Below are 14,689 nucleotides of genomic sequence, written 5' to 3'. Positions count from 1 at the left end.
AACGGGTGATTTTATTTTAACCATAAGTGCAGGTGCCGCATCTTCAATTTTTGTTTTTTTTTTCTTCTGAAAAGCCAGCAGAAAGTGTTTGGGATAACTCACCTGAAATGCCTGTCCTTCACTGAGTTTTCAAAGTTACAGGGGAGCCATTAGCCCGGCTCAGAGTGTGTGTAATGGGGATGAAAATGGTTGGGCTTGTGATGTTTTGAGTGTCTTCTATCATCTTTGCACTTGAAAGATGTATGAGAACTTATTCATTGAGAGACTTTATGGTTTAGGTGCACAACACAACATGCATTTTGTGTGTGTGTGTGTGTGTGTGTGTGTGTGTGTGTGTGTGTGAGTGTGTGTGTGTGTGTGTGTGTGTGTGTGTGCGTGCGTGCGTGCGTGTGTGTGTGAGTGTGTGTGTGTGTGTGCGTGCGTGTGGGTGTGTGTGTGATATTCGCAGTTCATAGGTGTGCGGATCCTAATTCATCCGGTGGTCTGCTGCATAGGGACACACACGCTCACCTTCCCCCACTCGTAGCTCACCCTCTGCAAAACCTGCCATTCCCAGGTCCATGATGTAATGCTAGCACACACCCCCATCCTCTCAGACCCTCCATCGCTCACACACTCCTCTCCTCTCCTTCCTTCCCCTTCTTTCGATTGGTTGCTTTCGTCTGCATCTGCTGGATCAGCTCTGACTCCTTTGCACACACGCACACATTTACACATACACTAGCAAACGGGGGATTCCTCCGCCACTGCAGCCTCTGCTCAAGTCTCCACCTGCCTCTAGCAGAAGAAGAAGAAAAAAAAGAGAAACCCACACGGTGAGTGCATCCTTTTTCCCTTTCAGACAGCAAGTGTTTGTGGCTCTCAGTGAAAGAGAAAAAGAAAAACGGTGAGAAGATGCTGATTTTTTTTTTCCATCGCTGCAGCCTGGGAGTTACGAGGTTTGAAGGGAGGTTTGAAGGGAGGTTTGAAGGGAGGGAGGGGGGGAAGCCGCTCAGTTACTACAGACACCGGTCAGCTCGCGCTGCTCGGGGTTGTGTGGCTTCGCGGATGTATCCGAGCAGGTGAGGAGCGCCGGGGTGCACGTGCGTTCCGGCTGGAATGGGAAGCCACAATGTCCTCCGGGGTGTCGAGTGAGGTGTCAGTCACCTTGCTGTGGAGGGAAGGAGGGAAGGAGGGAAGGAGAAGAGCTGCGGCGGCGGTAAGTTGCTCGCTGCAGTGTGTGGGTTTTTGTTTTTTGTTTTTTTTGTGGACCGGCTTTGATAAAACCCTGCCGGTCCCGTCATGTTGCCCGAAGAAACAGGGTGTGTACATGTGAACCGGTGACATTTGGTCTTTCTCTCTCTCTGTCTCTCTCTCTCTCTCTCTCTTTTCTTATTATTGTGTCCGTTCTGCTCTTATACTGCTGGACTCTGTGACACTGAGCATAATAAGAACAGTAATTCTATTATCGCCTGGGCTTTTCACTGCTGAATGACACATTAATGATAATGGAAGTGGGCGACAGGAAACCACTGGTCCATTTCTCTCTCTTTCTGCTCATTCTGAGCAATTTGAAACATGTGTGCGATGAAATGTTAATATTTCAAAACGCCACTTCTCTTGACATTTGGAAGCTCCCTTCATGATTTCATCGTAATGCGTTTCCATTTTCTTCCACACACCGAGTTACATATAAAACAAATTATTTACTCAGAAGTGCTCTGCAGGATTACTTATGCCTTAAAGCTGTTTCATGTTGCGAATCTTCTCTTTCATACTTATATCATTATTTTATTCATTTAATTGTTTTTTTTAACAAATTAAAGTTTGAAAAGTGTGACTTGAACTTGCTCTTAGTTCTTCCTCAGCCCAGGGCTTCAAGTGTTTGGGGAATATTTTTCAATGCTATTTTATTTATAATTGCAAGTTCAGCAAACAGACTCCCAGAAAATTCATAGGCCCATATCTAGACAGGTATTTTAATATGCTTGGGTTGTATCAAGTCGTTAGATTTGGAAGATTGTGAGCGATCCACCAGACTGTTCACCCTTACAATTCATTCATTGGTGCCAACCGAAGCGTTTTTCTCTACCTGTCAATGTACTGCAATTTTCTGCAGCGATTGACGTCTGGAGACTAAACTTGGCGATTACTTTGCTTGCAAAATAGTGAGGTTTGATGGAGTGCTAATGCAAAGCAGCAATTTTTACCCTAACATAAAAAAAACTCCCATGAAATTCACGTTTTCAGACGTGGTTCCCACTTCCCACACATAATCAGGTGTTTTATTCATGTCTTCCATTTTCCATCCACCGTGTGATTACATGTGTAGACATGTGGAGGTACATGTGAGGTACTTACGTGAATCCATGTTTCCATTGGAAATCACATGTTTCTTCTTTGCTTTTTATTATTTTTTTTTCTACCAATGAACCTGCAGGTTCACACGGTTTTCGCACATGAAATTCGTGGGATTGTTTTGCTAGTGAAAGTCTTGACCCAGATTCTCAATTGTTTGGTTCTGGACTTTGATTGGACCGTCATAACACATGAATACGCTTTAATCTAAACCTGGGTGGTCCTGGTTTTGGATGTGTCCATCACGCCTCATTCGACGCTCCGTCAGCAGGAAAACACACAAAAACATCCAGGACAGGGATCACCGAGGACCAGGGCCGAGTTCATGTCTTCACTTCGACATCGTAGATTGTCCAGTTGGGACGCACGTTTTGCGCAGCCTTTGAAACAAAACGGTGTTTCCTTCGGGATCGTGCTGTATTTAGGTCGCTCCATTTGCCATTAAATTTATCCCCACAGCACAATATTAAGTGAAAAACACTATTTCACCTCACATTATTCCGGGGGAGCACAGTTACGGTCCTGAATATGTATATGCACGCCACACGTTCTAGATGTGTAATTGGTGAAACAACAAATAAATAAAGCCGTGAACGGCAGCAGCGCGAATCCACGTGACGCCAACAACTCATTGGCTGCAGGCAGCACAACTCCATCATCTGCGTGGCGTTTCTTTCATTACTCAATAAACCAATCAGCTCTGCTATGCCTTTCAACAAACTCGTTATTTATTGGGACAGCTGTTATAACCCTTCCCCCCCTTCATTAGAGGTCTTCAGACTCAGCAGGCCTGATTTGAATAAGGCTCTTCATGAAACTGAGCAAACGTGTGTTTATTTATTTAATTTTTTCCAAATCAATAATTAGCATACAAAAAGACTCTTCCTGGAGGCTATTTAACTCTGACATGGACTCTGTGGGGATAAATGGAGAGTAATTATGATTGTGGCCTCAACAACAAAAAAAAGCTAATAAAGCTTTTCCTCGTAATGAGGAAAAGCAGCTACATCTTCAGCTCCAATTGGCTGTTTGGGCAGTATTTGGGCGTTTAGAGGGTTAGCGAGTGGTCATACTAAGATAGTTTATTGATTTCTTGCTGTTTCAACCTCATTACATCTGACAACAGACAGCCGTGTCGCCTTTCTGCCCCACAAACCTTTAAAAGTGACTCCAGAATCTCGTATTAAACTCATTTGCTGTTGGTTTCATTTGTTTTTACATAAAATCTGAGTCTGATGTCTGCAGGGCTGCGTTTGGCACCCATTTCTTGCTAAACGAAATGGTTGGGTCTGCCCTGAAGTGATGTGAGAGCCATATTTGATTTATTCATCTATTTTAAATGGACATGAACAGACTAGCTATAAAGTCTTGACAGATATTACAAGTGGAAAAGAGATTATATTTCAAATCAGGACCCATCAGTGTGTTCCAGTCTGTGCAAGCTCTTCTTCCAAATCAGCTGTTTATTTCTCCCCGTTTGATCTAAAGATTTACTCGCTTCCTTCCACCTGACCTCGGCTTTGACCCTCATCAGAACGTCTCTAAGAAGAAAAAAAAGTGCAGATTGCAAGGCCTCGGCGTTTGTCTGGTACTTCCATTCCCAAGTGGCATTCTATAAAAAGTCCTTTTTCTCCGAAGCTGTTCTCGCAAATCTCATCCATCTTTGTTTTAATAAAATGCTGTCGAAGGGAAGAAAAAAAAATCTCGAGCATTGAAGTGTGATGAGTCCATTTACTTAATTTTCTATTACGTCACATTTAACATTGGATGAGCTGATTGCAGATTTTGTGAAGCTGATATTTATTTTAGCCGATTTCAGTTTCTGTTTTAGGACTATTCATTTCAAAACAGATTTTAATAAACTATTTTAATGGGGGACAATTAGAGCCATTTTATAGCATGAGTATGAAAATATGTCACTTTGAGTCGTTATAAAAAATATAACTTAAAAGAAATTTTCCGTCCTAATTTAATTCCTTGAAATTGGGCCGCTGTCCCTTGAAAAAGTCCTCCCTCAGGAAGTCATCATAACATGGCTTCTCTACTAACCTTTTAACAATACTTTCACCAGCTTTTCACTGAGAAATAGCTCATATAATGAACTCATCAGATGCAGCGTTCCACCAGGTGTCTGCTAATTGCTGCTGGCTAGTCTGAAGGAGCTGAATGGAGGAGGTGTGGTGGGGGGCTGCTCTGAGGTGGAAGCTTGGAAATGGCAGCTCAGAGGAGGAGCTGTGACTTGAAGGCGGAGCTAAGTACCCTCAGGTGTTTTGTATAGCTGACCGTTGCAATGGAGATTAAAGGATTTCTCAAACATGCATGAAAGAATCAAAGCAGCACTCCATGTGTGTTTTGATGAGGGAATAACATTAAAACATGATGTAAAACTTTAAAAAGTAAATTTTCTTTTCCTAATACTCTCAAAATCTGCACAAAGTTTCATAGACATTTATTAATAAAAGTCTGTAAATATGCTCAAATCCAGATTATGTCAAGGAGGCTTTTTTTGTAGAGTTAAAAGCCAGCTAAACCAAACTAGAGCACCTATTAAAAAAGTCAGATTATAGCTCACCAGCTGTCTTTTTCTCTCTTTAGCACAGCTTCAAATGTTTAGTGCACCATGTCAGCATCATGTCCACGAGGAAAAAGCTCTGAATCGCTATTCATATGTTATATTGTTGAATAATTTATTCATTTATTGTATCTGTATGTGAGCTCTAGGAATCCATTCTGTCATAGCAGATTAATAACTCTGTGTTTTGGGAGCAGAGGGAGGGATCTGAGTGCATGGAAGAGGCGAGGAGCTAAGAATAACCGCCATTCTGTTTCCGATCCACAAACCCACCTTTAAGTGGAACCCAACAGGTCCCGACTTTCAGGACCGTTGCAAAGAACTGGAACGGCTTGCAAGAAATTCAAAGGCAAGAATGCGTTCATAGAGTGCATACAATTAGATGCACTCTTCCTTTTGATGCTCTGCAGTGCTCAATATGTGGATTAACTGAGTTTATTTGCACTGTAAAAGGCTAAATTCATTATTTCCTCCTCGCTGCCTGAGGCGTTTCCTCCAAGCCTTCCTCCCCCTCCTCTTCCTCCTGCTCTGCAGCTGTGTAGGACCTTCACCTATGCCCTCCTGCTGGGTAGCCCACAGCCTCCCATCTTCAAAAAAAAAAAAAACCCTGTAAAGAAAGACACGGGCGAACAACATTGGCTGTGCAAACACACTGACGAACGTCTTCATTTGAGCGGCACGGGCCGTCAGACGTCACTGCCAAACTCTCGAGGGGGAAACGGAACCAAATTTAGCTGCATTAATCTCATAACCGCTCGCAGAGTTCACATCATCGCCACATCTCAGCCCTTCCCCCAGAACAGAGTGTCTTTCATTCAGGAGGGGAGACGGAGAGGCGTGCAGAAGTCCGTCTTGCTGCATGTCAGAATGCCTCCTCGTGCTTGTTTTACTGATTACTGACCTCAGGAGGAGAAGCTGGATAATCTACAGACACCTGCTTGTTGTTTTTCCTGATTCTTATCCTCCCCGTTCGAACATTGTGGCTGGGTATTTTTTTTAAGACTGATGCAATTAATCGGATTGATCGTGACAAATCAATTGTTGAAATAATCATCAGCTAATTCAATAATTGATTAATTGCTAACTCAAGTATACAGACTTAACAAACAAAAAAAGCAATTAGCTGAAACAAACCAACAAAGTCAGAGAAGCAGTTAAGCCAAAACTGTACAGACACACACATTTATATTTATATATCTATATTTTGCATTTACAGATAAAAACATCGTGGTCTGTAAATATGTTTTACCCAGAACTCCTTAAGTGCTACAGTTTTAGCTTCACCTGCTCTATAATGCTACGTTATTACATTTCAGGTAATAAGTTGTTTATTTTATTATTGAGAAATGGAGTTTAATTAGTTGTATGTTGGCATATTGTAATGGGTCTCCTGGTGTCGTATTAAAAAAGCCATTTTTTCCCTTCTGTTTAATCGATTAATCGTTAGAATGATTGATTCCTCACATAGAGTTTTCATTCTATGTTTGGACCTTTCCTGCAAGCTAAAAGAACAAACTGTTGGTTCTATCGTCCAATCTAACCCACTGCGCTGCCCCAACAGTAAGACGAGAACACTTTATTTGCTCTGAAGTCTTCCACTGAGACCGCTTTCTGCGTGTAGAAGTGGGGACGATTAGTTATAGGATCCAAGGACCTTGAAAACACTCCGGGATAACCAAACATGAAAGTTAGCGCCAATTAAACTGGATGACACGATTTGCCTCCGTTTTTTTAATTGTCTTTCATGTCGCTGTAAAGACAGGCTATCCTCTGACGTGTGTGTGTGTGTGTGTATGTGTGTGTGCGTGCGTGCGTGTGTGTGTGTGTGTGTGGCAGAGGAAGAAAGGTAACCACGACGAGGCAGCAGGGAGGGATGGGAGAGCAAAATGAAAACAGGGGAAGCCACTTCCCGTGTCTTTGATATGGACATGAGCTGCCATCTGCCGCAGCTGAGTGATTTTTACTGTCTCTGTGAGCAGCAGGTCGTGCTAGCTTGTACCAACAACCTAGCAGGCACTGGCCGTTCCAGCGTGTTAGATCACTTAACTGAAGGAAGAAAAGAAAGAAAGAAAGTCATGTTTAGCGTGATAACAGAGGAGCTGGAGCCTGTAATTTCAGCCTACACAAGATGTTTCTATAGTCTGGATTTGTGCAGTACTTGGGGAAAATGGGAGTTAAATTGATTCATATTTTATATGCCCTCCCACAGAGTATTTCTTTGACAAAGATACACCTAAACAATACCTAAATGCTCCTTGGTTATTACCATAAAATGTACACTGTCGCAAGTAATCCATACATTTCATGCTTGTCTGCAAATTAAGTTCCTGGTAAATAAAGGGAACAAACAGGAAATGCAGGTTGTCTCTCTTCTGACCACATGAAGAGATTGTTGTGCAAAAAGCCAAGAAACTATCTGAACTTCAGCATTTCTGCTGCAATGTGAAAATCAGCTTCAGTTGGTTTTATATTAAAGGCCTAAAAAGGAGGAGTTCACAGACCTAAGAGCAGATTTCTCTGCTAAGCAAACAAATAATGCACTTTATGGCAATGGTGTCTTAGTGTGCTAACTACACAAGACTCCACTGCTGAAGAACAAGCATGTTTGCATGTTGGGTTGTTGGACTTTAATGTTTAGTGCAGTGGGTTGGTTTTTTTTTAAAGTTTTTTACAAGCTCAGACTCAGTGTGCCAGAAGCTAGCTAAGTGTGCAGGTTGAGAGATAATGATGTGGACTGTTTTACCTGATCTGGTACTGGTAGACTTTATACCAGTACCATAGGAAGGAAGAAATGTACTGGGATATTCTTGGTAAGAATTTGAAGATGAAATGTGTGGATTTCCAAACAAGACAGTAGTTCCTAACACGCTGGCTAGAAAAATCTTAATTGGTTTGAGAGAAAGAATGTGAAACAGCTTGAAAGGCCCAGTCAGTCACTTCACTTATAGAGCTGAAAATCTATTGAAACACTCAAAGACCAGAATCCATAGAAAGGATCCCCTGAACAATCGCAGAAGAACAGGTCACATTCTGAAAACGCTGTGTGAAAGTAACTGTGGCCAACATGGAAGCATAAAAGGACCCTTGTTTTTGTTCAAGGGTCTCCAACTACACATCGGCTACAGAGACAGCTAGCTTGACAAAATGCTATGAGACAACTGCAGCATGTTCTGTGGTGGGCAAAGTTTTATTTCTAGGTTTCAAAACAACTTTCTTTGTTTTCTTGTGTTTTTTGTTGGGGGACTAAATCCTCTCCGAACAACGGATTTCCAAATCTGCTGTTTGTCTGGTACTTAACCTCAATAAAAGCTCCGTGGGGGGCCTTGACACGGATATGCACGGGCATCGAATGGTGCCTTGATGACAGTAAGACATTAGTAGCGATCAGCATCAGATCGAGGGAGATGTGTTCAATATTAACAAAAAAATACACTCCAAATAAACTCAGATAGACGTTTAGGGATATGCTATATATATTCAATCTAATGTTTAGTTAAAATCTACTGGAGTTGCATAGTCTGCAGCTGACCGAAAATGTGATTTTCTCATTTGTTAGATCGTATCCTCACACAATAGTGCATAACAATGTTACCAACATACACAGATTTTTTTAGTAATTACTTTGATTCTTCTTAGCAAAATAGTTCAAACTCTGTGGGACTGGAAGAGGACCCTCTGTGAAAATCAATTTTTAAGATCTGGACTTTGACTGAACCGTGCTGACCACGGGGCCGACCGATGTTTACAATCGGATCCTTTGTCTCCACACTTTAGTTTTGTTCTCATTTGTGTTGGTCTGTCACCATAAGATGCACCGACATTTTTGACTATACTGTGATTAAATGTGAAAACATTCATGAATATTTTGCGTATCTGCTGAATACGCATCCAGCTCCAGCTGCTTAAAGCTTGTTTTCAGCATAAATCGGACGATTCCAATCTCAGAAGTAAATCGCTGTTTGTACTTGAAGGATTACCAAGTGTCCCCGCAGATAAAGAAGAGGAACTTTGAGTCAGTGCCGACCGGGAGGAAAATTTGAAGAGTTTTTTAAAAGGGAAAACCAACGCAGGTGTGGGACAGAAAGCCAGTTGTTAGGCTAACCCCTTCCTGTTCAGTCTGTGCGATATAGCAGGCTTTGAGTACAGCCATCTACGTCTACCTAAAACTGGCAGACACAAACCCGGCAGAAAGCGGCAACATTTTCAGAACGAGCCTTCACTCCTGTCACGGCGAGTCATTAGGATGCAACCCGGAGCATTCTGCGCCTGCTTTTGGTTGTCCTCATCACATTTCTCAAAATATCTGACAAATTCCCATGTTGCTTACAGTCGCTGAAAGCACAAAGCTGGAGATTAATTATAAGACTATCTCCCTTGCAGGTTTTCCGTGTTACACATGAGCCGAATAAAATTGTGTCTTCTGGATTTTCTACGAAAAGCAGAAAAAGCACAGAGGCCCGGACTTGCTGTTGCATTCAGTTATTAAAGGGAAACTCGACAACCTAACTTTCACGGTTCCCTTTATTCCTCCAACAAGCCAAAAAGAGATTACATGAATGGCTGAGTCTGGACGTGCCCAGGTCATTGCCTTTGTACATAATCCTCCCTAATTCTCTTTGTAGTGGACACGCTCAGCTGTCAGTCATTGTTTGAAGCCTGCATGGAAGAACCAGGAACAATGAGGATAATTGATATCAAAGGCGACAGAGAAAGAGGAGTTTGAGTCTGGAGTGGGGCAAAAAAAAAAAGAAACCAGAGCTCCTCTGTGTTTTGTTGCTTCGTGCTGCGAAAAACACATTTTGCACGGCGCATTTTTCTGGAAATAAGCACAGACAGCACAAAGTTGGTCCATCTTTGACTGATGCATAAGTTCAGCATTTATCGTATCGTTTGTCATTCATCGTGATAGATTTATCACGATAAAAAATTTGAGGTTGTTATGATAAACTCCAATAAACGATGTTGACAATCCGTCAAAACAGCAGCCATTTTGAAACGTAAAGTCGGCCTTCAACTGGAAGTGGTCAGAGTTTGAAAACTATATCAAATCGCAACAAACAGTATCCATAGAGTCATAACATGAAGCTGAATGATTCTTATAGTAATGATCATAAAAGTCACAATAAAATTGATCAAATGATTATTTCTGAAACCAACATAAGTTTGTTTATGTTTTTACTGCATTGTTTATAATTAAACAAAGATAATTAATAAGCAAACTTACCACCAGTCTAACTCGTCTAACTTGGACTAGGACGTCACCAGCTTGAATTTAAAAGATTATAAAGGCACAGAAAAAGGCTTACTTTATTCGTCTAAAATATACACTGAGATGCAATTTAGAACATACTGAAATCAATCATCTAAAGTAAGCGTTTAGTGAATTTTAAAAAAAAAATATTTATTTTGAGCACATGTTTTAAAATATACCAAAATGTCTTTGACAGATATTTTAAACATATTTAAAATATCTTTTAAATATACACTTGTATGTACTCTTGGCCAAATACATATTTTGTTCACTTAAAGTATAGTCTTATTTTATATATTTCTTAAAAGCGTATTTTGGTACAGTTATATTAAAGAGTGTTTAAAGTTATAATGTCGAAATTGGTAGAAGCATACGTTTACTATACTTCATATATGTTTATAGGTAGTACACTTAATACTTAGTATACTTAAAATGTACTTTCACAAATGTTAAGTATATTTGAAATACACTGAAGTATCTTTTCTTTACGAGGGGTACTGTCCCTTTAATTGTCGGTAGGGCTTTCTGTGTTTGTCGAGGTGTCCCTCGGTTCTTCCTCGTGGTTCGGGTGATGAGCAGCAGCCGGTGCCGCGGGCCCGGCGCCCTGCTGGGTTCCGTCGGACCCGGGCGGCGCGCGCTGAGGGAGGAGCCAAAGTTCGGAGGCTTGAAAAGAGAGCAGAGTTGAGTTTGTGTCGCAGGAGGTTTAGCTTTCACACGCTGGGAGGATGTACGCCGCTTCCCTGTCAGCGCCGGGCGCATTTTGAGGATTTAGGCTTTCACTTTGGGTCCGGTTATTTTTTTAAACTTGTCATTCTTTCGGCACTTTTACGCAGAGACCGGGCGTTGCTCTCTGCGGAAGGTAAGCAGCTCTCTCTTTCTCTCTCTCTCTCTCGGTCACTGTTTCATTCCCCGCACAGACGCCAGGTTTTTGTTCTTAAAGCAAAAGGTCTAAGAAGGATGAATTAGATATTTTATAGATGTTTAAGTCCGAACAAATAATGAAAAAAAACCGAGACATGAACTATGATTCACATTTGTTTTATTCTCGCTATTTTTAACAAGCTGTCCAGTCTGTAATGCTCACCTCCAGCCAGGGTTCCCCGTTTCCATTCATGTCTGGCTGCTTTCTGACTAAATCACTGCTGCTGGTTCAGAAGAAAGGAGCAGTCAGGCTGAGATGATCAGCTAATGGTGCAGGTGGAGGCAGAGCCTCATGGACTTGTCCTCCTATAGGCTCTTATTCAGGGGAAACAGCTGCTGTTTGCATCCCAGCACTGAACAAAACGGCAAACGTCTCCTCTGCTGCCAGACAAAAAAAAAAAAAAAAAAGAAATTGCTGCATGATCCATAATAATTCACATGTCAGAGCACAGGTCAGGTTTGATTCTGCTCAGCCTTTTCTCCTTTTCAGCAGCATCTTTGTTTTTAAAATGTCACGTCTACAATTTATTTATTCTTTTAATTGCTGACCAGCTTTTTGCATGTTCCCACTGGTATTCAGTCATTTTATTTTTCTACGTTTTTGAGCTCGGAAGACATTTGGCTTCCTCTGGTCTTCACAAAAAATGACAGCACTACTCCCAGTCACAAGAAGCAGATGAGTGAAGTTGTCAATACTATTCTGCAGTAGTTTTGCCGTATCTGTGCCCATCCTCCTCAAAACCAGCCGTCACTTGCTGGAAATCGGCAGGAGGGAACAGCCTCTGCTTTACTGGACAATTTATGATCTAAATCACTGGCTTCTAGTTGTCCTCAGTACAACATGATCTTTTTTCTGAAAACATACCCCGCTTGGAGTTGTAAATAGATATTTCCTTTGGCCAGCTGGCAACAAATGTGGAATATTTTCCAAATGTTCTGATGTTTTACAGTGATCTTTTTCTTTTTAATGTATAAATGACATCATAATGTTTCTCTGCACAAGTGGCTGTGAAAGTCATTCCTTTGTGTTTTTCTCTTTTTTTTTTTTTTTTTTTTTTTAATTTTATTTCCTTCCAAGCAGTGTGGCTTTATTGTGATATTTTAAACCGGCTCTTTTGGTGCTTTTGCTGTTTTAACGTTGAAAATTTGATCCGATGTTTTCTGGAGCACATGAGAAGAGTCTTGGTTTGACACTTCCTATGTTGAGTTTCAGCCACTGAAATCACACTTGTATTAAACCACTGCATGACTGAATAAGGCAAAAATATTGTATTGCTGACGAAATACCCGTTTATACATTTGGATTCGTGTTTGATTCTGTTCAAAACAAGCAGCAGTCAGAATGTTGACTAAACTTTAGCATTGAGAAATGTCATCGCTTTGTCCCCATCAAAGGACTTTATTGCGCTGAAGTCTCTCCCAGCGGACGAGTTGTTGCATATTTTAAGTATTTATTGTTCATAAAAATAATTTGTGAGTGGATGTGCCTTTTAAATAAAAATGCATTTGTCATTAGCAGCTGCAAAGTTGAGTAAGTCAGACTGATACTTGTCTGTTTTCATTGTTAATACAGTTCGCATATGTTGTCATGCTAAGCTACGTAGCTTAGTACGGCTAATGCAAGTGATTTTGTATAGCAGCTAGTGAATATTGCACATTTTACACAGAAATTCATTGAAGTGTTTACAACCACTACTCTGACTTTTTTAACTTATTTATGGTTTGTGTGTTGCTTGTGTTTTGTTTTTTTTCTTTTAAATATCTACAGCGGCGACCACATTCGACATTACATTCACAGGCAACCACAAAATAAAGTTTTTATAATTTTATACCAACCATCAACATGCGCATGGCTCCGCCACACACTAATGGTGCTGGCGTTAAGTCGCAAAACTTATGAAACTATATTAAAACCAAAGTTTTTGAATATTTCAGTCGGATCCTGACCTTCTGCTCTGTGGGTTGGTTTTGGTTTGTTGAGTCTGACGCGTATCACTCCAGTTGTCTGTAAAGATAACTCGGCATGACCCTGGATAAAGCATCACTTTTGCTCTGGATCTGGTCTCTGCAGATGGCTTGTCATAAAATGAGCTTCTTTTTTTTTCTTTTTTTTTTTTTATCCTGAGCCTTTGGAGTTAAATCTGCTGATTGTGCTCCCTGCCTTGTGTTTGCGTTGGGCTGATACGCCTTGTTGGGTTCAGACTGTAAACGACTCTGTCTTTCCTGTCGTAAACAGATTTTGAGGGACATTCTTTCTTTCTTGTAATTCAAGGCTCAACTTGTTCTCCCTCACTTTTTTTTTCCTTTTCTTTCGTAATTACGCGGACCCCCACCCACATGTTGAAGCACTCAAAACAAACAGCCAGTCTCCACCCACAGCTTCAGAGGAATGGTCAGCATGTGGGGAAGTTGTGGTAAAGAGTCGGAGTCGTGGAGAGAGACCCTAAAGAGCTATGTGTCCAGAGGGATTTGGATCACTCAGGAGGGGGACAAACTGATGGGAACTTGCTTGTTTAGTGACCCCTAGCTGCCTCTCCACCAGGGCTGGGATGTGGGAAACCGGTCGTTTTTCTGGGATGGGTCCAGATCACACCCAGGGACAGAACAGCCGTGAACTATGCCGCCTTTCCAGTATGTAAACAGAAGTTCTCCTTTCAAATGACGGCTTGTGCCCATCCACAGCAGAAAGTTTTTTTTTATTTTTGCCTTCAGGTTTGACTAAAACATCTGGCAGTGACGGCTCCTCGTGAAGGCTGAGGAATTTGTGAGAAGTCACACTTAAGCCTTCGCACTCTGGCGAGAAGGTTTGACGCTTGCATTTGCATCCAGTGACTCTGCCCCTCTCTGTCTGCAGTGCTGTTGCATAGCTTTTGTCTGCCGGCTCTTCAGTCATTCATATTCGGCATAAACCTACAGAGGAACCCCAACCCACCTGCCTCCAGGCCCTGTGGGGGGTTTCGGTGCTGGGCCAGAGCGGGGTTCTGAATGCAGATGACTTTCCAGGTGGTTCTGCTGGAGATGCTGAATTTCATATGCAAATGTGATGCTCCAAGTGTCATTGTGATTGCATTGACGTTCCCCTGCAAAAGTATTCATACCCACTAGAATCGAGCCACATTTTGTTTTTATGTGCTGTAGCAACTTTAATGAATGTTCAGGTTTGATAAAAAGAGCATGACCATTTTCAGCAACTTTTAAAAAAAAATGTTTTTATGAACTTAAATGCCTTCGAATAAAAGGAATCAGTTGCTATCAGATTTAACTCGAGTAGAATCTGGTAATTTAATCTGAATATGTTCTCAGGCAAAGCCATTTTTATCTCTTTAATTTTTTAAAATGGTTTAGCCAAAAAAAAAAAAAACTGAGACTGGGGTGGAGGTTCACCTTCCAGATGGAGAACAACCCTAAAAACCCAGCATGTTCAAAGTGCAGGCTACAATTTGAGAAGCTGTGACAATACTTTGAAGAAATGCATCTTAAAAATGCTTTCTGACTATAAATGTATGCTATAAACCAATCATTTTATTCTCTTGTCTCGGTATGTCACAGGAAATCCTAAAACGTTGAAGAAGCTTGCACACTCTCCCTGTGGTGTTTGAGCTTTCTGC

General features: G+C 41.3%; 1 protein-coding gene across 2 annotated transcripts in view; it reads left to right on the top strand.

Moving 5' to 3' along the window:
• Positions 1-645: 645 nt before the first annotated feature.
• The window catches only part of LOC129369485 (semaphorin-4B-like), a 72,500-nt gene continuing 58,456 nt past the window's right edge, over positions 646-14,689 (top strand). The window contains exon 1 of one of the 2 annotated variants that reach the window (XM_055044921.1): positions 646-815. The gene's annotated coding sequence lies outside the window, so the exon portion shown is untranslated. Of the gene's footprint in view, positions 816-10,842; positions 11,020-14,689 lie in introns of those variants that run through there. The other variant, XM_055044920.1, reaches the window with a different exon arrangement.

The sequence above is a fragment of the Poeciliopsis prolifica genome, unplaced genomic scaffold (genome assembly GCF_027474105.1).
Source record: "Poeciliopsis prolifica strain line A6 unplaced genomic scaffold, Auburn_PproV2 SCAFFOLD021, whole genome shotgun sequence".
In the NCBI taxonomy this organism is placed as follows: Eukaryota; Metazoa; Chordata; class Actinopteri; order Cyprinodontiformes; family Poeciliidae; genus Poeciliopsis; species Poeciliopsis prolifica.
Note: the sequence above shows the minus strand (reverse complement) of the source record. Positions and strands in the feature narration are given on the sequence as shown.